The following is a 25,111-nucleotide window of genomic DNA, read 5'->3' as shown; positions in this document are numbered from 1 at the left end:
CTTAATTGGCCAAGATTTAGTCACATCACTACATTTGGTTGCAAGAATGGAAAGAAGTATAGTCTCTTGTTGGTCATATTGCTTCTCCTAAACAAAATAAAAGTTCTTTAACATAGATAAGGAGAAAATAAGTATTGTGCATGAACTGGAAGTTTCAATCAACTCCCCATAGTAGCAAAGGACAAAACCAGTAATTAAAGGAATCTAGTGGCCCAAAAGGGGCAGAAAAAGTGAAGGGGCTCACAGTTTCCAAGAAACAGCATGACCCAATAATATTGGAGGGATTCCTGAATGCCAGATGATCCAAAATTAGCAAAAACATACTCAGACTCAGAAGACCCTAAAGCGAAGAGGGAGGTACAACATAGAAGCAATCTGTATAACAGATAAAAATGAACACATTGAGAAATGATCTTCCCTCATATGTGATACTGTGTAAGCACACCCATCATTAAATACCTCTTAAGTCCCTGAGAAATTGATACAATTCTAGAGAAAGGGTACAGGAGCCTCAGCTGGGCTGAAATTCATTTTCTTCTGTCACAACCAAATGGGGTGGAGAGATTCATTTCAATTTAAGAATAAAGGTAAATTTCTTTTGCATCTAGGATTGTAGACCAAGATTCATAAAAATTACAAGTGTAAGTGAAAGGAGGGATGCATCATTACATGTCAGTATCAAGATTGTGCTTAGAGCCAAATGAATATTCATGGAGCCCTTTGATACTGTTTGATTATATTTCAGCCTCTTCAGGCCCCATGAGTGTTACCTTAAGTAAGTACTTTGGCACATAAATAAACAATTTTATTATGAATTAGAATGCATAGCTTTGAGTTCAATTGTGTTAGTTGAGCAGTTAAATTGTGCTAGTCTCCTGGAGTTGCCATGACAAAGTACCACAGACTGGGTAGCTTAAACAACAGAAATTCATTTTCTCATAGTTTTGGAGACTAGAAATCTGAGATCAAGGTATTGGTAGCGTTGGTGTCTTCTGAGACCTTTCTCCTTAACCTGTAGATGGCCGTCTTCTCCCCATGTCGTCACATGGTCTTTCCTCTAAGTGCTTCTGTGTTGTAATTTCCTTTCCTATAAGGACATCAATTATATTGGATTAAGGTCACTCTAATGACCTCATTTTAACTTAACTGCCTCTTTAAAAACCCTATGTCCAAAATATGGGCACATTCTGAGGTCCTGGAGGTTCAGACTTCAGTGCATGAATTTGAGAGGGACACAATTCAGTCCTTAGCACCAACTTTGCACCAAAATGCTCCTGTGCTTATTACACTATCAGGTGGCATTTCACGACCATGGAAAGCCCCAGGATTATCTTTATCAGCAAGGATTATTGGCTGAGCACCCTCTATGTGCCCTCTGTTAGGAGGTGTAGGCTCATAAGACCCCAGTAATGTTCCAAGCTTCTCATTAACTGAGATTTCTGGATATTGAAATTCTGCACAAGGAAATTTTTCTACCTGCTCTCATTGAAATTTATTCTTCTATAGACGTAAGGAAGGACCCAAATACTTAAATTATAAATGAGCCCAGTACTTAAAAATAGCAAGTATGTAATAAGTATACATGATGTGAATAAATGTGAGGACAAAATATTGCTGTTAAAATCCCTCATAATTGAGTCTAGTTTATGATATTTAGTAGTTGTGTAGCCTTGGTTGCTCATGTTATATCTTCTCCTTAAAATGAGGATAAACCGGGGCACCTGGGTGGCTCAGTCAGTTTAACATTCAACTCTTGATTTCGGCTCAGGTCATGATCTCAGGGTGCATGCCATGGTTCTGACAGTGCAGAGCCTGCTTGGGATTCTCTCTTTCTCTCTCTGCTCCTCCCTGCTCATACTTTCTCTCTCAAAATAAATAAACTTAAAAAAAATAATAAAATAAAAAATAAAATGAGGATAAATCGTTATTTACACAACTTTGTTAAATAGCATGCCATATGACAAGAGCCAGTTTTGAGCTCTAATCATACTATACAGTAGTTCTTTTTGGAAACTATATTAATATTAATTATATATTATGATTTGCAGGGAAGAGAAACACCCTCCATTATTTCTATACATGTTCCTTTCACTCACCAAAGAACCCCAATACATTAGAGACTCCTGCATAGGTCTGTCTTATATTACTGTCATCCTTCTTGGTGGGATTGAGAAGCACAAGAATGATATTCCTTTAGAGTCTATAGTGCCCACCAACTTCTATGTATAAGATTCTCTCTCTGTCTAATTGATGTAGGGAATACTGGCTGAGGGCTTTCCTATTTATGCTTTCTGAGTAATATACATACATTTTCAGGCTCCTGGAAGATCAGAGGATTACTGGGGTAGGGGATAGAGAAGATGGCCTAGATATAAAGAAATATTGAAAATGATCCTGTATCAGTTAGGTTTAGTTAGGTTATGCTGCTGGAACAAAATAATCCAAATCCTAGTGGCAAAAAAGAGTTTATTTCTTGCTCAAACTGCATGTCCTACATAGTCAGACAGGAAAGGTTTTTCTTCTGTAGTCATTCTGGGATAGCCAAAGGGCCTTTCCTTTGACAAACATATCCACCAAGAGTATGATGAATTGCATAAATTGCACACTGTATCTTAGTGTCTCTGCCAATATATGACATATGCCACTTCTGCTCACATTTCCTGCATTAAAGCAAATAAGATAATTATGCCTAACTCCTACCATGTGGCCTGGAAGAGAGATGGAAATAGTTGGTGAACAGTAATAATGTCTATTTCATTTAATCCCTTCCACAAGATGTTAATTCATTTCATCCCTTCCACAAGATGAAAGCCCACCATGCAACAAGAAATGGTTTAAGCACTGAGGATATAGAAATAAATAGATATATCTCAATCTTCATAAAGTTCTAATGTCCTAATGCTTATATAGTGTGTCATAGATATGCATGTAATGGATAATATCAAAACAAGAAACATGGATAGAGATAGGAACATTTCTGATATTCTTACAGTACACTTAGGTAAATGTGACTGGAGAGTAGTGAGAAAGGTGGATGGTAGGAGGCAAGGCTAGAGAGGTAATGGGGAGAAGTACGTATATAGGCCCTGGTTAAGCATTAGAAAGATTATTATTATAAGTGAGATAGGAATCCACTGTGTGTTTTGCAGAAAGGATGACATCATCAAATTCACATTTTAAAGGGTTAAGTCTTATAAGAGAAGCAGAGTGACCAGTTAGGTTCTCATTATTCAGGTGAGAAAGGATGATAACATGGACCAAGGTAGGAACATTGGAAGTGAAAAGAAGAGATTAGATTCTGGATATTTGAAGATAAGCCCAATCACATTTGTTAGGACTTAGCTTTCAAATAAGGATTTTAATTGAGTCTCGGTATAAAAAAGTAAAGGCTGACAAAAGACACTGCTGTGATCTAAGAAAACTTGAATGGTGTGGATGGGGGGTTCTCCTTTGGTAGTAGGAGAAATGAAGACAATCTAAATGTTTATTTTCTCCTTCACTTCTCCACTTCTTTGTACTCCCATATCATTGTTACTTCTACTTTAATCATTAAGTTTTATTGCATTACCTCACTTCTTCCACAGTTGAACAGAGAATAACAGAGACAGAAGCTATTTCTTTCCTTCTCTATTAACTTTGCTTATAATGGAGTATGTGGTCAATAGAAGACATTAAATGAAGAGAATACTAAAAGTGGAATTAGAGAGAAAAAAGATATCACATTGTTGATTCTTGGTTCATTATGAAATATGGTAGAATGCTTTGGTTACTCTGTGTTCCTATTCATGGTTATAGTGTAACTATTCTATGAACAATTGGTATACTTTAAAGGTATACTTTAAATACTCTAAAGGAACTATGTAGGTCCTTTAAAGTATTAGATTAGTTGCTAATATCTACCTGTTTTCTTCAATTCATAGCTAAACCCTCAAGGGGGGGTGCAAAATAAAGAGCCCAGGAAAATCACACAATTCTATTTATCCTAGGAATGTTTCTGGATGTAAATAAGTAAAAACAGATCCATTATGTAATCCCAGCATGCCAGGGCACAATTTTAGTCTTGAGCGACATACCTTACTTCTAGGTTATGTACTAGTACATATACCCAGGAACTATTTTTCCCACAAATATTGTGGTATACTTACTATGTACCAGAGACTATGGTAGATACTAGGGTTACAGACATGAACAATCCAGACACTGACCAAGTAAATTATAAGTATTTTTCATGTTACCAAAGTGAGTGTAGAGAAATTTATAGGAATCCAAAATACGGTTCAGGCAATAACGAGTGATGAATTTGTGAAGTTCCTAGACCAACTTCTGATTGAAAGTCTATACCAGGAGTTCACAAACTATAGCTTGTGGGTCAGTTGCACATTTTTGTAAATATATTTTTATTGAAACACATCTTTGTCCATTTTTGAAATTTTTCTCTATGGGTACTTTCCTACCATGATGGCAGAGTTGAGTGGTTGTGATAGAAACTAAGGACTCACAAGACTGAAGTGTTACTACCTGGCTCTTTAAGAAAATGTTTGCTTCGGGCACCTGGGTGACTCATTCCTTGAGCGGCCAACTTCAGCTCAGGTCATGATCTCGCAGTTAGTGGGTTTGAGCCTCACATTGGTCTTGCTGCTGTCAGCTTGTCAGTGCAAAGCCCACTTCGGATTCTCTGTCCCCCTCTCCCTGCCCCTATTCCTGCTTATGCTCTCTCAAAAAAATAAATAGAAAGAACAAAAGAGAGAGAGAGAGAGAGAAAGAAAGAAAGAAAGAAAGAGGGAGAGAAAGAAAGAAAGAAAATGTCTCCACACTTCTGGTCTACGTAATGGTAATAACAACCACAAGAATGCCCATAACTTTTAAGCGTGACGTGCAAAAAAAAAATGTTCTTCCTAGTTGTATTGCATAGGGTTGGCATTGGCAACAAAATCTTTATCTGATTTGGCCCATGAAAGCAAGTCCAACGAATAAGAGCACTTCTCTAGGCTAGCCTACAGGATGCCAGCATAATCCTGATGCATTATTTTTATACAAGGTCAAAAGAGCTTTTCTAAATATGTGCCAATTGGTCTACCCCTCATTCGAAACTGTGAAAAGGAACCATACAGAAGCTATCTTGAGACCCAAGTGTTGATTTATTGACTTTGGCAAGTCTTGAGCTCATGTTTACCTTGTCATGACAATAAAGTTATTGAAATTGAAATAGAATCAAATTGACAGAAACCAAGAACTACAGCTAAACTGACCCGAGTACACTTTTTATTTATAGGATTCAGCAGAGTGCATTATATTGGCATTTAATGAAGGTCAAAAATGTCTCCAAAAAGAGAGACAACCTAAAACGGAACAACTTGACCAGCAGTTGTCTACTCATTAGGGTTTTACATAGAGAGTGCTATTGATGGTATGCGTGACGCAAGGACACAGTGACTATTATCATTGGACAAAGAACAATCCCCTCCAAAAGAAAATAGTATTTGCCCAAATATAGGATTTTTTAAAGAAAATGTCAATGACCACATTTGCACTCCATTATTTTCAGATTTCTAAAGAAGAAATTCTATTTTCCTTCCCACACAAGTTTTATATCTTATTTTTTGTTAAATTTTCGATAAATTTGAATTCTTGTATTCCCTTTCAGTATTCAACCACATTTACTGAATACTCATCAGCATAATGGACATATTATATGAGAAATCTCAGTAGGAGTGGGAAGATAGGCCCCATGTCTTTAAAGATACAACCTTAAAAGAGAGAGAACAAATTATAAAATCTTTTGCAAAGCAGACAATAAAACAGTATACAGATAAACTCACATGACATGTTCGCAAAGCATGTAAGAATGTGGGGTTCCTTGGCATATTGGGCTGATTATCGGTTAATGCTGCTCAGAAGACGTTTGGTGGGAGCGAGCTTCATACGGAATTTGGAAGGAACTTATGAAATTTGCAAGAGACCATAGATCAAGGGTCCATAAGCTACAGTCCACATCTGGCTTGTTGGCTCTGTTTTTGTAAATAAAGCTTTATTGGAACACAGTCATGTCCATTTGCTTACGTATCGTCAATTGCTGTTTCAGGCTACCAGAGCAGAATTGAGTGGTTGCAACAGGGTTGGTATAGCTGGCAAACCTAAAATGATTTACAATATGGTCATTTCAGATGGCCGTGAAATGGCCTGACGCTCTACCTTAGAGGAGTAAGGAGCTAGAGGCAGAGACGCTGACCAGTAAGAAGAGCTTATATTATCATTTGTAAAATGATTGCGACATGGCTATTTATATCTATTTGGCTTCTTTTAGCTATTTCTGGCACAAGAATGGATATAAATTAAAATTAACATATAAGATGATAATCATAACTGTTTGAGCCTGGGTTTTCTTACTTGAAAAACAGAAATGATATCACCTGCAAACAGATCGTTGAGCGGATTATGTGGTGAAAACCTTTTTCTCATGAACTGTGGCAGGGTTATCATCCTGGAACCAGCCTCCCCACTGTCACTGAGTTGTAAATCTCAAGCTGTCATTTGGCTGAATCAGGATTTACTTGCAGAAATGTTTCTAACTTTTCCAAATGTTTTAGCACCTTTTTCTGAATGAGGAACTAGATTGTCCTCTCACATCATCCTTTAGGATTTTACTTCTGGACTCCTCACATTAGCCTAAGTGTGAACGGGAGTTTTAATCTGTGAAGGTCTCATTGTAAATGTAAAAGGGAATCTAGGACATTTGGCATTACTTGAAGTATGTCCTAAACCAATTTTAGGATTCTTTAGGAAACGAAAAACTCATATTTTGATCATCTTTTTTTTTCAGAATCTAAGGAGAGAAACCTTTAAGAGGACTACATTATCCACAAAAATATTCTAAGTACTGCCATGCTATAAAGTCCAGCTGTGAAACTAGTCCTACCTCATGTATAATGCACTAAATACCAAGCTGCAGAATTTAAAGTAATTTTAAGAATTATGGGTGGAGATGAACACATTTCTCTTTAAAGGTTCTACTAAGTTGAAACTCATGCAAATATGCTGTAGACATTTACATTCTTACATTGGAATCCTCCAACCCCTAAGATCTGAAATGTGCTGCATGTTTCCAAGTACTCTCACATTATTGGTTTTATCCCTTAATCTGGTTTGGGGTACAGGTGAGAGTAGTTCTTCCTTTTTTTTTTCCTTCTGGAAAGGTTGAGGTTTAGCAGGTTAAGGGACTAATTTAGATCCAAATCAGAACTGCCATTAATGCTCAAGTCTTTGCCAATGATTCTGCCAATGATTCTGTTTTGGGGAAGGCAAGTTTCACATTGCATAAAAACTTTCTGAATGTCTAAATCTATATCTATATATCTCTATTAACAGAGGGAGAGGGAAAGAAAGAGAGAGAAATCACATTCACTCTATGTTATGCTAATGATTATGCTGAGTATCCTTTAAAAGGATATTTCATGGATTATGCTTCTTTTTTGCAGTCACAGCAGATGTAGGACTCAATGCTTGTGTTGAAGAGGATGTTACGCGCTCCTCAATTCATGGAAACTTCAAGCCTGGAAAACGGAGGACTCTGGTTAATATCTCTAGAGACCCACAGGGATTGTCATGCTCCATAAAATTGTTTATGCATTTGTATACAGTGCGTGATCATCCTGTCTTGGCAAGAGGACACAAGTTAAGCACCTTCCATATGCAGCAGGGAAATCCCCTTCGGCAAGGAAGTCTACCTGTTGGCACGCACAAATTATACTAGCTTTAGTTTTACTATGTCAAAAGGAACATTCACCATGCTTAATGAGGGGCATTGGATTAATGCTGGGTGTTTTTAGCAAGTGAAGGAATGTTCAGGTGCTTGGGAAAACAAGTCACCTGGAGGGTACAGTGAAGGTCACTTACTCATTGAAAAATCAATTATTTTCATGGCAGCAAATAGAGTCTCTAATGGGCATATGGGGAGTGCATGTGCATGCACATACACATGTATGTTGAACACAAACACATATTTTATTTACTTACTTATCTATTTAAATTCAATAGATACTTATCTATTTAAATTCAAATTAGGTAGCACACAGTATAGTATTGGTTTCAGGAGCAGAACCCAGTGATTCATCACTTACATATAATACCAACAGTGCCCATCCCAACAACTGCCCTCCTTAGTACCCATCACCCACTTAGTCCCTCTAGCAACCCTCAGTTTGTTCTCTGTATTTAAGAGTCTCTTATGGTTTACTTCACTCTCTGAAAAAAATATATTTCAGTTACTTTTATTGCCACTCATGTTTAATTTATAAAGCTGAGAGAGCAACACTATCTTGCCATGATGACCAGTCAATTATTCAAGTAGTCTTTTCCTCCATTTCAAAGAGGAAGGCCTGAGAACATGGTTCTGTCTGGATATATCCCAAGAACCCCCACTTTGTGTGCCAATTTGATTGTTCTGCCTATTAATTTTTATACATTTACTGTGGAGTGTTCTAAATTGGCAACTAACATGGACCCAACAACAAGCCATTGATTTCATGTTCAAGACATTCTTATTTTATAGACTCAGGGAATATAGGAAATAGTCTTGTCTTAGAGAACATTTTTGAAAGTACCTATAAGGGGAATTTTATGGTCAAATTCCAAAACTGACTTAAAGATATATTTATGTTCAGAAAAATTCATTTCTTTGACCAGCCTTCCATGATGCCTATAATTTCCACCCTGAGCATCATCATCCCTTTAGGTTGTAGAATTCCTTAGAATGCCTAAAAGGATGTGTCTTGTATAAAACGAAGACACTAGGAGTTATGTCTTTGTGGACACTATTGGGTAAACTGGTGTATCTAAATAGTCTGTTCGGTAAAGAAATTGCACTGGGCCTGTAAGTTCTGATTGATAGTAGAGAGGATGTATTTATTCAACCACTTATTTATTCAAGCATTCTCTATTTCTTTATTGAACATGATTTATTGATTTTCCACTGTGGAGGTTGAATGTCCATAGGAGATGCTAATTGCTAATCTTAGGTCTAGTGAATTCAGTGGCACCATATGAGGCATCCCAGTGCACAAAGCACAGAAAAGTCTAACGTCAGGAATGGAATGCTGAGAATCACGAAACAAGAAATTGTATCGAAGGGTCAAGGTCAAGTCTCACCTCCGTCTTTCCTGTGGTTTATTCTGACCACTGCTTGGGATAGCCGAAGTGGCATAGGAGACTGTTGAATGTCTTGAGACAACTTCCACGGTCGTGGGGCACCCAGTAGAGCACTGTTGCCTGCCCAGGAATGTACACAGGGCTTTTTGCATGGTAGATCACTGCTATGGGCCTCTAATATCCCATTAGTGTTCTAAGTTAGAGAACCTGAGTCAGAATCTTAACATTGAAGCCAATAAAATGATTCTTTAAAGAAAAAAAAAAAAGATGCTGAGAAAATGAACATAACTTTAAAGCAAGTACAGAGGTCCTAAGTCAAAGCCAAGATCCTCACAGTGACCTACAAGGTTCTCATGATTCATACGTTCCACCCTCGCACACTCCCTATACCTCTTTGGACTCAGCTGTCTCCACTCATTACAGAATAAGCACTATGAAGACAGGAGATGAGGTGTTCAAAGTACCTAGTACCATGTCTGGCAAAGAGTAGGCACTCAGAACACGCTTCTTTAGAGCACTGTGTGAACAGTGGATACGTTTAACCTCTCTCTCTAACTGCTTAATTTTCAGAGCCTCAGATCCCTTGTTTATGTAGATGAGAACCACACCGCCCATCTTCCAGAGAAGCTAAGAGGATAAAAAAGAAAAATATACATAAAGGATCTGGCATGTGTGTCCTACATGAAGTCAGTGCTCAATAAATTTTTGTTTTGCTTCCTATGCTCTTTTCTTCTCTACGTGTAATAATAGCAGCTAATATTTACTGTACTGTTACCATATGCCAGGCTCAATGCTGAACGCTTTATAAGCATTGTCTCATTGAATTTTCTCAGGCCTGTGAGCTAGGAACTATTACTACTCCCATTTTTTAAATGAAGATTAGAAAAGTTCATTTTTCCAAGATCACACAGTCAGTAAACAGCCAAATCAGGATGCAAATTAGGTATACCTGCCACCATAATCCCATCCTTTGCCTTAGCAAATACAGTAGGAAATACTTAATTGCACTCTTGAGCTTGAATTATTGTTCATGCTCCAATAGCTGGTGTATATAGGTGTCCCTTATGACACCATAGTCCATTTACATGTTTGTTTATTTAAGCTCAAGATAGCTTAAAAAGCCTGGCTCCCTTGACACGTTTGTCTGGACCATCTTCATAAAACTTTATCCCTGACTCTAAAGAATTGATGTGAAGGTTTTCACAATATATAAAATAGATTTGGGTCACCTGGGTGGCTCAGTTATTCAAGTATCCAACTCTTGATTTGGGCTCAGGTCATGATCTCATGTTTCGTGAGATCAAGCCCCACGTCAGGCTCTGGGCTGACAGCAAGAAGTCTGCTTGGAAGTCTCTCTCTCTGCCCCTCCCCCACTCATGCTTTCTCTGCCTCCCTCTTTCTCGCAAAATAAATAAATTAATTAATTGAAAAAAGATTTTAAAAATATATAAAATAGATTTTTCATCTATGATTGATCACTTACTTGCAAGGAGCTGTAATATAAAATTATATTTATACATATTATTTTGATTATAGCATATTTTTGAATTCTCAAATCAACCTTATTACATAGATATTATTATCCCCATTTTACCAACAAGATCATTGGAGAGGTTTTCTAGAAAGTACCCAAGCCCTTAAGAAACTATGGAATCTGAGTATCAGCAACTGATTTTCATAGGAGTTAACATAACTCAAAAACCTACTTCGGTCTGATTCTAATGCCTGTGCTCTTAACTATTATATTAAACTATAAAGTACTATATAAATGTGAGGATTTATTATACCTTTTCTTATACCATTATTCCACACGGAAATTTCTGCTCTTGGAATGCCTTCATAAGAACTTTAAGTTCCCATCTACAGGAACCCTCTTTGCAATCAATTATTCAAGGAACTGAGTTGACAGTTGCTCTCACAAGTATCCAAAAAAGAAGGCCAAAAATGACTTTGGCATAACAACCCAAATACTCACCAAGTGTCTATCTGACCACTTTGGCTGAATGGAGAGGTGCTTAGCTGTAAAGTAATAGGCAGTTCAGATAAAACATTTAAATGTGCTGTCTAAAACCCAAAGTTGGCAATCTTCCCAAAGGGGTGTGCCAAGGTCCTGACCTCTTCCTGGGCAGAGGGGAAGGTTGCAGACTCTTCTCTCATTGCTGATGTTCTCAATTGCCAAGAGTGCATGCTTGCCAGCTTCCAAATCAACTTCTGGTCGAGATTTGAGATGGAGACCACTTCTGTGGAGCGAATTAGGCATCTGGAGAAACAGCATTAATTTTGTTAAGCTTCTCAAAAAAAAAAAAAAAAAGTTAGGAGCACTTGAACATCCCCTACGCTGCGTATATGATCCATCAGCGGCACCGTAGAGCCAAGGTTATCCTGCTCTTAAAAAATTTTCCCAGCAGAGTTGGAAGACTTCTTGCTTCTCCTGCATGGTTATTTTCTATGTTCCAATCATTTTCATTGTTCCTGTTCTTTTCTACGTTTGCTAGCAACGCCAGCCATATTCTATGAGTTTAGAACAATTCAAATTCCTTGTGTAGCTTAGTATGACTCCTAAACATATTCATCATTGTCTGTTTCCGTTTGCAACACATGTCACCTTTATGGGATATGTCGACTTGCATAGACGCCGGCTTTCCTTCCCAATCCCATAGGTACTTCCGCACTGTGTCTCATGGCCCCGCCACTGGACAGTATTACCTCTTTGGGGTACACCGACAGCAAGATCAAAGACATGATGAGATGACATAAAGCTGTGAGCCACCAGATTCATGACAGCATCCAAAAGTTTGGCAGGAGGGCATCGTTAATATTTGAGAAGATTCCCCGCTTTTGGCAGGAATTCTGCCCACAGCTTTCCAATTAGCATGCTTTATGGCTGGAGAGAAGCTGGTTTCTCAATTGTAAGTACCTTGTCTGACTGAAATCTTATTCTGCCAGATAAATTACAAAGGAATTTGTACAATTTTACCCAGACTCCAACTTAACCACAAGATTAATATGAAAACAGGGCCCTCCCTCAAGTCTCCTTTCAGTTCTTCTGAGAATTTCCTTCATTACGACTTCCAAAAGCTCTGCTTTGCTAATGGAACATTAAATGGTATTCTTACCAGGAGGTGCAGGATGGAGGTTTCAACTAAATCTTCTCAGAAGAAAGATCTAGATTGTGACATTGCATTAGGGAATGCAAGCGAATTACTTACCATGACACATCGTTCTTAGTTTCTGCTTGCTATGAGTTGAAATATAATGAATAGAAGTTGAGCTGAGCAGGACTAAGACTTAACTTCATACACAAAATGTTAACAGTGTCTCTTCAGGTTTATAATTCACACCTCTGGGGAAAATCCCCAAGCATCAATAGGGAATTTTTCTAGGGATATTATACTGTTTGAAAATATTTTAAATCTGTGTCTGCGTCTCAGCAAGGTCCTATTTGGAATGGCTTGTGGTTCAGGGATGTTCTTGACTTCTTGTTGCATGAAGGGTCCCAAATATCTCCCATTAGAAAGGATCTAGTCTTATTTAATGTGACTTTTTGCCACCAATCTGTTTTTACTGAAAACCTAGGGGCTAACACTTCAGTTAATCTAAATTTGCAACATGTTGGTAGAAAACATTTCCCTCGTGATATTTATGGTTCGATTCAAAAATCAGAAGCAAAAGAATTTTTCTCCATTAACACTGTGTACACACACACAAAATCTCCCGAGGTGCCCATCAAAACAAGTATCCATCATTCTTTGATTAACAGCTTTAACACATATGTATCATGCTTTGAAATTGAAATATTATATGTAATAGCTCATTTAATTTTCCAGTTAAACTTGAATATAGGTAAAGTAGTTGTTATTCATATAAAACACATAAAAACCTCAAAATATATACAGTTCATCATAATTATCATATTGTGTTTCCACTGATACTTTATCATTAATAATTATTATAATATAACTTTTTTCACATGAGAAAATAAGGTGTCTTATGGTAATAGTGAGCAAGCCAATATCTCTTTGACAGACATGATGCCGAAGTAAGATTTTATTTCTAGACTATTTCCAACCTTTCAGTTATAAATCCTTCGAAGTCAGGACTAGTTAGGCTTTCTCTCCATGCACAAAACCTAAGGAGACTCCAAAAAAACTCAGCAATCAAGATAAATAACATTTTACAACGATATTTAAAAAACAAAAAGTATAGTACAGCTGCTACAGAAAACAGTATCCAGGTTTCTGAAAAAGTTAAAATGGAACCATGGTCCAGCCATCCCACTTCTGGCTATATATCCGAGGGAATTTAAATCAGGATCTCAGAGCGGTAACTACCCTCTCACGTTCATTGCAGTTATTTATAATAGCCAAGATATGGAAACCACCTGTCTGTCGATGGATAAATGGATAAAGATGTACTCATATATAACATATATGCATGTGTATTTATACTTATAATACACACACATATGAGTAGGCACAATGGAATGGTATTCAGTCCTGAGAAAGAAGGAAATCCTGCCATTTGTAACATACATAGAACTTGAGAAAATTATGTTAAATGAAATAAATCAGACAAAAACAAATACTCTATGAAATTACTTGTACTGTACGTAGACTTTAAAGAAGCCAAACTCATAGAAACAGAGACTAGAATGGTGGTTACCATATGTTGGGGGTGGTGAAAATGGAGAGATGTTGGTCAAAGGGTACAAATGTCCAGTTTTAAGATGAATAACTTCCGGGGATCTAATGTACAGCATAGTGATTATAATTAATAATACTGTAGTATATACTTGAAAGTTGTTAAGACAATAGATCTTAAATGTTCTCACCATGAAAAAGAAGAGGTGGGGGCGCCTGAGTGGCTCAGTCGGATGAGCGTCTGACTTCGGCTCTGGTCATGATCTCGTGGTTGAGAGTTCGAGCCCTGCGTCAGACTCTGCTGACAGCTCGGAGCCTGGTGCCTTGGATTGTGTCTCCCTCTCTCTCTGCCCCTCCCCCGCTAGTGCTCTGTCTCTCTCAAAAATAAATAAACTTTAAAAACAAATTAAACCTATTAAGTGTTAATTCACTTTAATATGTGATTTTCTCTCTTCACCCACATACAAGCAGTAAGGAATTCTGAGTGTACTTCTCTATTGCAGTAGATTGCTTATCATTGAGAACTATTTAGCTCTATGTAAAACTACATTTGGACAAAAAGAAGAACCATCCCCCCTCTTAAGAGGCTATTTATTAAAATGGAAGAGTCACAGAGGCAGCAAGATACAGAGAAAAGAGCAGTAATTATATTATTTGTTCTACCTATGTGACCCCAGGTAAGTTACTTAACTTCTCCGGTCTTCCATTTCCTTATATGTGATATAACCATTTTAATATTCAGCTGTTAGAGGACTGTGAAAATTAAATGAGATAACCAATGTGTAATGCTCAATCTACTGCAGTCATTGAGGAATTTTTTCCTCTTCTTTCTTAGTAATATCCTATCTCATTTTTTGATAACTTAAGCTTTTTTACTTCAAGATCCCAGCCAAGTAGGTGATCATGCTTGTCTACACAGGAGCTTTGCAATATGCGTACTCAAGGGTTAGCTCTGCTTCCCCCACCTTTCCTGACCCTGAGCTACATCCCTTCCTTGGCTGTCTAACCCGGGGCATACACCAGATGGCAGTGTCCCATTGTGGACAGGGTCCTCCTGGCCTTTCAGCTCACTGACCAAGTGGCCAGTTGCTTGGCCATATCTCTATGCATGTTACAGGTCAATAGCATTAGCCTTGGGGCCTAGTTGATGTTCAATGTAAAAATAAACACTGGAAAATCTCTGTACACATTCTATTCCCCTTCGACTGCAAAGCATTTCATCTACAAGGTCAACTGGAAGAGGTGCATATGTGCTATTGTGGTGAACATACACTTCCAATAGGTTTTTGTCAATATTTACATTTCATTGCTCTTTAATCAGAACATAATCATCCCTACAGCATATCTGACACATATTGTGAGGCACCAGGGCTACAGACACGAGTAATCCTGGTCTATTACCTTCAAGTAGTTACTGTTTAGTGGAAAAGACAGAGTACCATGTGGTCATTGTTATGTTGTTTAACACAGATGATTTTACAATTTTTGATCAATAGATGTATCTCTCTTGGAGTTAATGCATTTCATGGATTTTACTAAGCTGACCGGCCTTCAGCTCAGAGCTCTCAAATCTCATGGATGCATAGAGTTCTCCATTTAAAATGTGATGAACATTTCTGTCTTGCTGTAATCCATTGTGATTCTGAAAGCTTTTATCATATTCACCTTTCAATACTAAAAGTGGTCTATCTAATAGTTGTTGTTTCTTCTATTAATTTACAAAAATTTGCCACAGGATGCCAAGTACTATGCTTGGAGAAATATAAATATAAGTGAACTATAGTGCTTAGCCCCAAAGGCTGTGAGTCTAATAAAAGGTTAATAATCGGTTAGAAATTGAGGTTATGCCAGGTGAGTGTGGTGCAAGTACGTGTGTGTGTGTGTGTGTGTGTGTTGTCCTTGGTGTGTGAATGTGTTTGTTGAAACTAAGGACCACTCTCTGTGCAGGACTCACAAAAACATACCCCAGCTGGGATTGGCAAACTAGAAAATAATAGCGAGTTAATTTCTTCTGGTCACATTTCTTTCCCTTTCTGCCCTATTGACTTCCTTCCTGTCTCTGTCCTAAGCCTCCCTGCCTCTGACCAGGAGCAGTCACCCTCCCGTGACCTCTAAGGACTCACAGGAATCTGATTTTCCTACAGACCTGCCAGCTGGGGCCTTGGGAATCTGATCTACTCTTGGACCTTTCACAGGCTCAGCTGTGGCATTTCAGAGTAGGCGCCACACAGATCCCTGCCCCATTTGTGTCCCGATATGCGTAAGGACACTGCCCACGGCATTCCAAAGATCTCAGAGACCCTCTCTGCCCCTGGGGCGGCTTGCTGCCTTCAGGAATCTTGCTGCTATCACTACAGGAAGCTCGGCAGGGAGGCAGATCATTGGGTTGGTTGGCTAAGTGGAGTCCCCAACGTGCCTATCAGAGTTGTGCATGACTGACAGATCGCACTTCAAATTCAGCAGCATAATTATCTGAGATTGAAATGAAAAGGGATTATTAAGCCCTCTGTTCCCCTTTCTCAAAGTGTTGGTGTCGTGCTATCTCCTCTGTAAAAGAGGGAAGAGAATAAATAGTCCCTGAATTCCTTACTTATCTGTGGCATATCAGAACGGCCATCTGCTTTTTTTCTTGCTTTCTTTCTTATTATTTTTTTGGCTGTTGGTGATGCATTGGGGAGCATGGTAGTGACTCCCTGTTCCTTCCCATGATTCTCAAGGTCTGAGACCGAGCCTGGGAATCTGCATTGAAAAAGTGCACCATGTTTTTTCCGACACAGCCTAAATGGAAACCACTGCCTAAAGTTTCCTCCTAACATAATATACTGTGATTATTATTTCTAGAATACAAAAAAGTAGGCCCATGATACATGGTTAGATAAGAAGATATCTTATCTTGGGTCTGCTGACACCTGGTCAGCTGGCCACTCTGCATCCTGCATGAGGCCAGCTTGTGTTTCAAATGACAATTGTGCTACACATGGAAAAGGCAGACGGGTGCTTAAGATTCCACAGTGTTCTAAATAAATGAATGAATGAATGAATAAATAAATAAATAAATAAATGCCATTGTTCAAAGCTGCAGAAGGAGAACCAGAGAAAAACCAGGTGTGACTTTGGAAATGAGATGATAAAATAATACAAATTCCTAAAGACGAAGGGAGGTACTAAAGAATGAAATGGGGGGCGTAGGCCCTTACCTGAACCAGGGTCCGAGTATTGTGAGGAGCTGTCATGTTCATTCTGTAAAGCCAGTCTTGGGACCTGAGCCACTACCAGACAGGGCAGGCTCTGGGGAAGGATGACAGTCCCAAGGAGGGAAGGAGAGCAGCGAGGGAGGGTGGCGCGGGTGCAGGTGTTCTAAAGATAGCAGTGAGGTCTAGCATGACCCACTGCTGTCATCTAGAAACGTCTATTTCTGGGTCACCGTAGAGACGACATAAAGCCAGAGAGGATGATCATGGCTACTAGTCAGCGAACACGTGTGCTGTACCAGGCGCAGGCCTCTTGCCGGCACGTTCCTTGCAACAGTGGAAATGGTTTCCAGTGAAGAGAGTGAAGCTTGCTCTCTGGGACCCTCACTTGCCTGGGCCCCATCCGGGGTCCCGGGAGGGGCCTTAGAAATGTGTCCACACAATTGTTTATAAATGTGCTTATAAAATTCACAAAGTAGAATATTGTTTTCTATTTTTATTTATCCAGAGTTCGGCTCTGGGCCCCACAAAACCTGTGTCCATCTTGGTGAGGTACTTATTATGGGTGATTGTGGCATTGATGCTGCTACTAACCAGCTGTACCATTGTAGACAGATGGTATTCTGAGCCTCACTTTTCTCATCTGTAAAATGGAGTTTTCTGTCCCATCCAACTTTATAAAGTAACTCAGGATCGAATTATATCGTAGTGGGTGGGGAATGCTAAGAAGTATTTAAAATTTTTAAAATATTTATTTATATGAGAGGGGGGGGGGGCAAACAGGCACACAGAATGTGAAGCAGGCTCCAGACTCTGAGCTGTCAGCACAGAGCCAGACATGAGGCTCAAACTCATGAGCCGTGAGATCATGACCTGAGCAGAAGTCGGATGCCTAACCAGTTGAGCCACTCAGGGCCCCTGTACATCACTGTTTTATTTAAGGACTCTGGAAACTGCAAAATTTGTGGAAAGGAATATTTAGCCTCAAATGCAAATTAATATTCCCACTGGAGGCATTAATAAAGACGCACTCGGCTCTGCACTTGGATAGGCCTGAGTCTAGCTCTGGAATAGGACGCTAACTGACAAAAGGTCTTTAATGCTAGTTTACCTTAAAGCAACGAGACTCCCAGTGGCTTCCCACACAGGGTAAACTGCCTCACTTCACAGACTACTTTACCAACCTCCCTCCCTGTGTACCAGAGAGAGTCCGTACAGAGGAAAATTAGAAGTGAAAGTGCGTTCTATTTGTTTTGCACAAATTGCTTATGATCCAGGACCAATGAGGAAGTCACCGCCTGCAAAGCCACTCTCAGGTGACCGAAGGCCTTCCCCGCACGAGTGGTGAGTTAAGAGCAGACATCTCAGTGTCGCTCAGCAGGAGGAACATCTTTTGGCCTCCTTCAATGTGGTGCTTTGAAGATGCAGCAACATTTGAAAGGAAGTGTGTTCTCCCAGCAGGGACCTTCGTGTACAGCTCTTTCCCTCTGCTCACGTCCACATGGATCCCTTTCTCTTTGCTCACGGAATGTTTATCTTGGGGAAGGTGCAGATGTATAACTGGCACGTTCTTATTTTCCCTTGACTTCTGCCTCCTCTTTTCCCCTGGATAGAACACTCGGCATGTCTGTGCCGGGATGAAGGAATCAGGAGGACACTAAGAAATTGACAGGAAAGAAAGAAAGAAAGAAAGAAAGAAAGAAAGAAAGAAAGAAAGAAGAAAGAAAGAGAAAGAAGAAAGAAAGAAAGAAAGAAAGAAAGAAAGAAAGAAAGAAAAAGAGAAAAAGGAAGGAAGGAAGGAAGGAAGGAAAGAGACAGAGAGAGAAAGGATAAAGCCCAGCACCACTAGTTTCCTATAATGCAACAGATACCTCACACACGTCATCTTATTTAATCCCTTCTAGCCGAACAGGAGGAAGATGTTACACCACCCGTTTTGCAGAAGGATTGGAATCTCAGGGATAAGGAGTAACTTTGCAAAGGTCAGCAATGAATGAGAAAGACAGCCAGTACGAGATCCTCGTCTTTCAGAATTCAAAGCTGAAGCACCTTCTCCTCCACTCTGCCACTCCCTTTAGAGGCAAGAGGGAAAGAAAAGAAAACAGACCATATTTTTCTTGCCCTCACATTACAAATTGAATTTCACCGAGTGAAATGCCATGCAATCAGATTGCGTGGCCACTTCTTAGTTTGCTTCTAATTCCATATAATGGTCATGGCTGCAGCTTTTAATCCGCTGAATGGCAACAGCATACATTGCTGGTTCCATGCCAATCCCCAGGGCTCAGACTCCATCTAATGCAAACAAGGGTCTCACAAGCTTTGGAAAGCGCCTTCCCTCCCCCTGATGGGGGCTATTGGTCAGGGTTCAACTCTCAAGAAGCACTGTCCCAGATGAGAGGGACCCCTGAGCTGCAGCTGAGCTCAGCCTGTGCGAAAAGCTTTATTTGTGTGGCTCCGTGGCCCCTTGTCAGTAACAAAATGGCCACGTGTGAGGGATCCAGAGAGTTGCCTGGCATTCCAGCTGCGTCAGAATGTTTTGAGTAGCTGGGGTTTATTGAGTAACCATCTCGGACGGTGTAGTTATTTTCCCTGATGTAAGCTGTAGTGTGTGCAATCGTGTGTCAGGGACAATCAGAGCACTCTTCTCCCTTTGTGTTGTCAAGGAAACTTCGGGAATGCCACGTGAATATTTCATGGCTATCTACACCAAATTGGATTTTTTTTCCCTCTGCTTTTCTTGACCCATCACTCATGTAATAAATATTTATTGAGCAACTGCTATAATCCACGTACTATGATAGGAACCTGGAAAACAAAGATGAATAAAGTGTAATCAGTGTGCTTAGTAACTTACAGTATGGGCAGGGTGATATACAAGCAAACAAATATGAGCGGTAAAATGTTCTGTATGCCGTAACAAAAGTCTATCTGGGGCTTAAGGGGCAATGTGTTCAGTAGGATCTGAGGAGGAAAAATAGAGGAATATTCAGAGACACTTGGTAGAAAAGACCTTCCCTGCAAGACAGCATTTTCAGCAGGAAGAATACAGCCTGTTAAATTAGATGAACATGAAAGTAAATCCTAGTTCTGCTCACATTGAGCTATATGATCATAACCTTGATTTCACCTTTCTGAGCCTCATCTGACACCAGCTATCCCTGACTCTGAGAGAGGAGAACGTTGTTCAACAACTCAAAGGGAGACTTGTATCATTGTGTACAGTTGTGTAATTTTCCAGAGAGAGAGTCTCGCTGGGTAAAAGGGTGACTTTTCCAGTCATGCTATCTGAACTTGGGTATGTGAATGTTTTCTTTCACCCATCTAAGATGCGCCAAGAACAGAAAACCTTAACCTTAAAGATTAGAAATGTGAGCTGACAAATGGAAGACCTTAACCCCCTTCACTCACAATGCGTACCACCCCCTTGAGGACTGATGATGTCATTTCTGACGTTGAAGAATGTGTTAGGTGTTACCTCATTCTGCTCTTCTGGAACAATGAGAGTGTCAGATATCGTCAGGTATTCGTATTTGTAACGGAGGCTTGACAGCAGGTAAACCGATGTGAATTTTTTCTGCAACCTTTGTCTTTTCAGACTAGTCAATTTTCCATTCTATTGAGAAAGCTGGGGACAGCTTAATAGATGTATCAGCTACTCAATCAAATGTAGCAATGCTTATTATTTCGGCATCAGTCAGGGTTCTATCTTGCAAACAGCAAAAGCTGACTCTCTTATGGAGAAAGAGTTTATTGAAACGATATTGGGTAGGCCACAAGGTCAATGCACAAGCTAGAGACCCAGGCTAAATGTCAATCATTCTGGAACTAGTCTAAGCAGAAAATTAAGGAGACTACTGGTACCACCATCAGTCAAGAAGATCCACTGACCCTTTGGAACCTGCCATTTCTAAGGAACTTGAATTTACTGCAGGTGACTCCAGCACCAAGGCCTCTTCTTGCCGGGAACTCAATGTGTAACCATTTCTGCTATCGCCACCAGTCAGAGAGAGAGGAATTCCCCAATCCTTCCTTGTTTTCTATCACTAGAGTTTAAGTCTTCTGATTGGTAGAGCCACACACTAGCTCTAAGAGAAACTGAGTGAGTTTGGCCTTTTATTTGGAGAAACTAGAATCTATAGTTTAAGGAACTCCCAAACTTAGAATGTAGAAGAGAGGCCATAAGACCACCAGCAGGACAAATATCCACTATGAAATATCCATTATATTGTCATCACTGCTGTTACTCAATCAACATTCATTAATTCAGAAACAATGTGAGGCACTCTGTGGAAGAATTGCTAGGAATAAAGGCTGGAATGCTTGCCCTCAGCTTTCGCTTAGGAATAATATGGAATCAAACCAAATATCAAAGGGGATTCTGTTGAAGGAAGAGTTTGAGGTAGGTATAAATGTCAGGGCTTCATTTTTCCATTTAGGAAAAAAAACAGAGTTTTAAAAGAGATGTAAGGTTTGGTTAGGGATCATTTCTTCACCCAAGAAGTGAGAGCAGTGGTTCTCAAACGTCAGCCTACATCGGGACCACCTGGAGAACTTGTTAAAAGAGATTGCTAGACAGCCCCTTCCCAAGTTTGTGGGGAGAAAAAGCAAGAAATAGCATTTGTAAAGAGTTCGAGATCAATCTGAGGACTGCATTTTGAAATCTGCCGACTTAGAGAAAACCTTCAGGACTAGAGGCAAGGAAGAAAGAATCAGCCAGAGAGATTCAATGAAGAGGGAGATAGCCACATATAGAAAATAACTTGTGTAAGACAAACATTAGGAAGCAGGTCAGAAAAGAAAATTTAGACCAAGCATGTGGGGGTGGATTGCATGAGGACTGTACATCTTGAGGGTGAATGGAGTTAGTGCTACTGGCAGGAGATAATGCTAGAAGCCTTTAGACAATTTAATCCAAATAATTTATAATAGAGACACTGTTGTCCTGAATATCTGGCTAAGTGATGGAAATACCATAATGAAATTTGACTTCTTTTCAGTAAGATAAGTCATTCAGTTATTCTCAAGAGAAGGGAAGACCAATGCAAGTGTGTGGCCTTGCATGGTAACATCCCAAAGGAGAATGAAGAGCCAAAATAAATGACATTTGAGAGAAAAATCTGTAAAGTGTCTACATAGAAACCACTGTTATTGCTGCCTTGCTGTGTGAGCTTAAGGACTCTGTGTAACCTCTCTGGTTTTTTATTTCACCGGTGGAAAACAAATGATGTCTAAGGTACATAATAAGCCCATGAATAGAAGGCTTTAGAGGACACATAACTCAGAGGTGATCATGACTGGAAAACTGGGGGGATCATGAATCTAGTACCAAAAAAAGAAATAACGTCAACATTTTTCATCCCAACTGGAGAATACTATGACCTTGCCTCAAAGTGGAACAATAACAACAGGAAACTAGTGCATCAGAATGTCTTTGTTTAAAAAGTTACAGGATAGATAATGTATTGGGAGGCAACAGATATGCATATAGATGAATCCTAATTCAATGCAAACCTGTTAGTTTATTTATGTTATTAATATGATACCCTAGAGGATATAAACCAATTAAAAATCCATTTCAATTATTAATTGGGTCCCCTAATTGAAGGGACATAATAAATTAATTAAAGTGTCCTCAGCTCTATTCACTAAGGAAAACACCTAAGTCAGGGCATGGATTGGACAAACACATCTGTATTAAACTCTTAAACTGGACTTTATCCAACTCCACATAGAAAAAGTAGCCAAGGGGCGCCTGGGTGGCTCAGTCGGTTAAGCGTCCGACTTCGGCTCAGGTCACCATCTCACGGTCTGCGAGTTCGAGCCCCGCGTCAGGCTCTGGGCTGATGGCTCAGAGCCTGGAGCCTGCTTCCGATTCTGTGTCTCCCTCTCTCTCTGCCCCTCCCCCGTTCATGCTCTGTCTCTGTCTCAAAAATAAATAAAAACGTTAAAAAAGAAATTAAAAAAAAGTAGCCAAATCCACAGGAGGAAGTGTTAGGATGACAAGGCCCGGGGAGGAGAGGTGCCAGGATGGATTGCCGGCTTAGTTCTGTGGGTATGGTGCCACAGATGTGCCAATCAACATTTCAGGCCTCAGTTTACATAACTAGGAAGTGAAATCGTTGAGTCAAATGATTTAAAATGTTCCTTTCTTGTTCTGGCCAATTGGACTCCTAATGAATACACAAGCCAAAATGTCAATCCTAAAACTTCCAGTGATAATGAGTCATTAATGGAGCATTTACTGAGCACCCTCCAACTGTGGTCACAGTTAAAGGATACGAACATTAAAAGACACAGTTCTTGGGGTGCCTAGGTGGCTCAGTCAGTTAAGCACCTGACTCTTGATTTTGGCTCAGGTCATGATCTTAAGTCATGAGATTAAGCCCTGTGTCAGGCTCCACACTGGACGTCGAGCCTGCTTGGGACTCTCTCTCTCTCTTTCTCTCTCTCTCTCTCTCTCTCTCTCTCTCTCTGCCCCTCCCCTGCTCACATGGACGTGCTCTTTATCTTTCTCCCTTTATCTCAAAATAAATAAACTTAAAGAAAAAAAAGACACAGTTCCTTTTCTCAAGAAGCTCACTGTCTCCACATGTCAGAAATGGGTGCTTAATCTTTGAGGAAATGCCTTGGCTGTTTATGGCCCATTAATCTACCATTTATATTATAAACTCAGCTTGTCGATAATTTTGTTATATAATTTTTAGAAATACCTGTTAATTTCTGCATTGCTTTGGATCTAAGTTACTTTAAGATATTGAATGTTTTCATTCATGGCCATGGTGTTTATGTCCCTTATTTTTATTTTATGTTTCATTTTCCATTTTGCTGTAAACTTTTATAATTTTCTCTTTTAAATTGTTAAACATACTTTGTTTTGTTCCTAGATACATTTTTGTGTGCATATCTGTCTCTGTTGAACATGCTACTGATATATACAAACAAAAATAAATTTTGTGTATTGAATTGAGTTTGTGTATCCATATTATATCTAGAAAATGGTATCGATATATACAAAAATTTTGTGTCTTATATGTTGATATTTTATCAGGAAACACTACTACATTTTGTTTATTCTAATAATTGAATATTCTTTGATTCCCATTATCAGCTTAGAGAGGTGTTTTTTTTAATTTTTTAAATGTTTATTTATTTTTGAAGGAGAGAGAGACAGAGTGTCAGCAGGTGAGGGGCAGAGAGAGAGGGAGACACAGAATCCAAAGCAGGATCCAGACTCTGAGCTGTCAGCCCAGAGCCTGACGGGGGGGCTTGAACTCACCAATAGTAAGATCATGACCTGAGCAGAAGTCGGATGCCTAACCGACTGAGCCACCCAGGTGCTCCTAGAGGGGTTTATTTTTATTCTTAGTTTGCTAGGATTTAGATATTTATAAATTGTTGTGGAATTCTATCACAGACTTATTTAGACTTCCACTGAATGATGATTTTTCTCCATCTACTAATGTGGATAATTACATAGTAGGTTTTCTTGTTTTGAATCAAGTGTACATTCTTACAAACAGATTGGTTATTAGTTATTAGTTATTAGTATCCTTCTTACATACTGCCAGATCTGGGGTTGCTAATAGTTTGTTTTGTGGTCTTCCATTTGCATTTGTAAGATTGGCCTCTAATTTTCTTGTCTCATGCTGTCATACCTAGATTGGATATCAGGTCGGCATTAGGCTCAGGAAATGAGTTGGATGTTCTTTTCCTATTATTTTATTTTCTAAAATACTTTGTAGAAGACTGGAATTATCTGCTCCTTGAGTTTTTGATAGAATTCACACTGAAGAAAATTTGGGCTGATGATGTTCCTTATGAGAAGATGATTTAACTACTGACCTCATTCTGTAATAGTTACAAGATGACCCAGGTTTTTTGTTTGTTCTGCAGCACTTTTACGCCCTCTCTTTGTACATTTTTTTTTTTACTGGATAATATCATTTGGTTATCTTTTGAGTCTCAACCACATTCTGAGTTATGTTGTCATTATACACATGTATATTCAGTAACTTTTTTTTAAAGTTCATTTATTTATTTGTGGGGGCAGAGAGACAGAGAGAATTGGTTTTTCATTTTTTTAAGTTTATTATTATTTATTTTGAGAGAGAGAGAGAGAGAGAGAGACAAAGA

The sequence above is a fragment of the Prionailurus viverrinus genome, chromosome B1 (assembly GCF_022837055.1).
Source record: "Prionailurus viverrinus isolate Anna chromosome B1, UM_Priviv_1.0, whole genome shotgun sequence".
Lineage (NCBI taxonomy): Eukaryota > Metazoa > Chordata > Mammalia > Carnivora > Felidae > Prionailurus > Prionailurus viverrinus.
This window is presented reverse-complemented; position numbering follows the sequence as displayed.